This window comes from Protopterus annectens, chromosome 4.part0 (genome assembly GCF_019279795.1).
Source record: "Protopterus annectens isolate FY-2018-M chromosome 4.part0, PAN1.0, whole genome shotgun sequence".
NCBI classification, from domain to species: Eukaryota; Metazoa; Chordata; order Ceratodontiformes; family Protopteridae; genus Protopterus; species Protopterus annectens.
The window spans coordinates 994,334,562-994,338,019 of NC_056733.1; the positions used below are offsets into that span (position 1 = coordinate 994,334,562).

The 3,458-nt window shown below is 42.8% G+C and overlaps 1 protein-coding gene across 1 annotated transcript in view; it reads left to right on the top strand.

Moving 5' to 3' along the window:
* The window catches only part of LOC122800382 (tumor necrosis factor receptor superfamily member 16-like), a 261,184-nt gene that overhangs the window by 96,981 nt on the left and 160,745 nt on the right, over positions 1-3,458 (top strand). The gene's annotated exons all lie outside the window — the stretch shown is intronic.

Below are 3,458 nucleotides of genomic sequence, written 5' to 3' on the forward strand. Positions count from 1 at the left end.
AAAAACAGGATTTCCCAGATGGACTTTCACTAAAGTGTAAGATTCTTTTCTTTTCTTATTTTATTTTTATTTAACATTTGTTTACCAGGAAAGCCTGACTGGGACAGAGCCCATTTTTAGTGGAGGCCTGGGTAGAAACACTCCATACACATGTGTTTGGAATGTGTGAGCAAACCGGAGCACCCAGAGGAAATCCATGTGAATGCAGGGAGGACATGCAAACTCCTCACGGAAAGCACCCCAGAGAATCAAACCGGCAAACTTCTTGTTGTGAATCAGCAATGGTAACCGATGCACCACTTAGCCTCCTTTTACCACAGAATTATTTTGCCTCCGCCCAGTGCATAGTGTAGACTCATTTCCACAATGTCTCTATTTTACCCCAAGGACAAGCTGTAAAAGACAACATTCCCTCCATGAATTCACAGCCAAGAAGGAGTTGCATGCATGGCTCCATGATATGGTGTCATTAAACAAGGATTCTGGGAATCTTCCACGGAAATAAAAAAAGTAAAAAAAGAAACACTCCAGTAAGAGATGTGGGGAAAAAACTAAGGATGCCCCATTGGTCAACTTTGGCTTCACAGGATCTGACAGATCAAGGCATGGTGAAGTGTTTTTATGGCCCCTACCTCAAAAGTCTTTCTTGGTTAAGACTTCTAGCATTACTGCTCTGCAAACTTTCACACCATAAGTATGTCCGTGTCCTCTCAGACCGATATCCCTGCTATATATCTTGATACCTAAGACTCCTCAATCTCAGATGCTCATGTCCTTTGTACTGAAGGGGAAGACGGGATGCCTAGAGTTATTGTCCACAAGGAGTTTCCCAGAGATGGCATTGAGGTCTTGATTTTTATGAACTTCAGTTCTAGGAGATTCCCAAAGGAAGAGGCATTCCAGCTATCCAAAAGATCAGGTGCAGCTAATCCATGAGATTCTACAAGAGATGTTGCAGTCGGGTGCAGTTAGGAATGTGCCAGCAGATGGGGAAGGATGAGGATTCTACTCCAGGTCATTCCTACTTCCAAGGATGTAGACTTGTCCTAAGTCTTGAGTGTCAAAATAAAAATTACTAATTCTACAAAGCCTGTTGCCACTCATTCCACTTCAAGCCCTTATGGTCACTGTGGACTTAAGTGTCTTTTTTTTTTTTTTTTTTTATCTGCATATCCATATTGCTAAAAAAATAATTAAAAAAAATCAGATCTTTCCTTTGGTTTGTCTACTGTGCCTATAGTCTACCATGGCATCCAGATTCATTATCCATACAGATGTCAGACCAAGGAAGAGACTCTGTACTATGCTTCTCGGGATTTCTTAATCTGAACAGTTGCTCTTTAAGCAGCAACCTCTACTTTTGTCTTCACTTTGCTTCTGCTGTCCTGCAGGGCCTTATTTCCTAGTCATGATTATTCTCTTTACTTTGGAACTCTTCCAATAAGTAAGGAATGCAGCAGAGAATACTATGATGAATGTAATGCCTTTAACTCTCCATAAATGTAGTCTGAATAGACTCACTGTTGCAGTTTGGATGCCCTTCCTTCTCCCCCCCTGATGCTGTTCGTGTTTCACTGTTGCAGTCCATCACACTTGGGTTATCTGCCTGCAGGTAGCACTCAGTTGGCCCAAATACCAGAGATTTAGTATTTCTGTGTCCGATGCTGTTGCTCCAAGACTGATGTCAGGTCATCAGGGGTATAAAAACAAACATCCGACGCCATTACTCCAGTCTTTCTTGCCGAGGAGCCCAAAGCAGAAGCAGTTTGCAAGTGCTGGTCTGCCGCTATCTAAATTTCATTTATGAATTTAATAATCCTGAAGTCTTCTAAAGCTAAGTACCCCATTGGGGATCCTTTTTTCTTGCTCTAACCGATGTCAGAAAAAAATTAACAATTGTCTTGCCTGTGGAAAGCAAATACTTCACAGAGATTTTCATTCTTACTGCGTCACCTGTTTAGGCCCAGACCTAGACTTCCCTCGCTGTCTGTTTTGTGCCTTATTTAATGCCCAAATCATTCATCATCGGGCTCTCTTTCTCGCTAAATTCTTTTGCTCTCTATCTCCATATTCTGAAATGGCTTTGGTAAGCCATCCAACTACCGATATCCCAAAAAAATCATAAAGATAAAAACAGAGACAGACCGCATAGGTCCAAAAGTGCCAACAACGCTTCCATTAAGCTAGTCGCCGGTACTCAGTGAGGTGCTTTCGCAGCCCCGGATACCCACTTCAGTGGATTCGCTGGCCTCTACTGAGACCCATTCAGAGTCTGGTATGCTGCAAGACTCTTCTTTGACTATGGAACCTGCGGAGGTGTCTACCTTGGATGGGTCCTGAGGCAGTTATTCGCTCAACCGATGTTCGACTCAAAACTGATGACTTTTTTAACCAAAACTACCGAGTTTCTTAGGCTCAGAGTATGCACTACACTTAGAAAAACAACAGCCAAAGTGCATGCACCTGCTCTCATGCCACAAAAGCAAATGCTTAGAATGGCTGAAGACCTTATTACGCTGATTAGGGAAAGTCAGCCTTCCCCTGCTAAGAGAGAGAGTCCAGTTCCCTTCAGCTTCTACAGACCAGGAGTCCGATGACTCTGAAACTTCTGATTATGAAACATGCCCTTATCTGCTTATGATGATTCAGATGCAGAGGAATCCATTCCCTCTGCCTCCCCTCCAGAGGATTTTTCTTTTGGTGAAACCTTGCATACCTTATGAGAGCATTTCCACTGGGAATGCCAAGACTATCCTTAGTCCAAAAAGAGACTCAGAGAATTTCTAGAGTTGCCTCAACACAGGCCCTTAGCAATATCCCTTGACCTGGATGTTGTGGATGATGTTTTTATGGAATCCAGTCTTACTCCTGACACTTTACCTCCTGCCCCTAGTAAACCAGACAGATACTACAGAGTACCTGACACTCACAAAATGTATTTTCAAGAATCCTACTGCTGATCCAGAGATTTCACAGGGGCCTAAAGGTATCAAGACTGCTACAGCCAAGAATTTCACCCCTTCAGACAGGGATTCCAGAGCTTTGGACAGATGGGGTAAGAAGGTATATACCTCTGAAACCCTTGGTATTAAGGGCATTGAATTGTCAGTTTCACATGCTGAAGTTCCAGCAATATATTATGGAACTTATTAAACAAAAAGTGGCAACATTTTCAGACACTGCAGAAAATAAAGAATTGCAGGAGCTTATGCACTCTGCAAGCCAAATCAGCAAGCATACTTTGCAGTGTGGCTTTGATGCCCTAGAAGCATCTTGCTGGGCAGCTGTCACTGTCTCTGTACTGAGAAGACATGCTTGGCTGAAGGAGCAGACCTTGCCAGACCATGTCAAATCAAAGTTATTAGGCGCTCCTTTGAATGAGGACTGTATCAAAGTTATTAGATGCTCCTTTCGATAAGGACTGTTTGGCACCAAAGCAGAACAGGTTTTTAAACGTT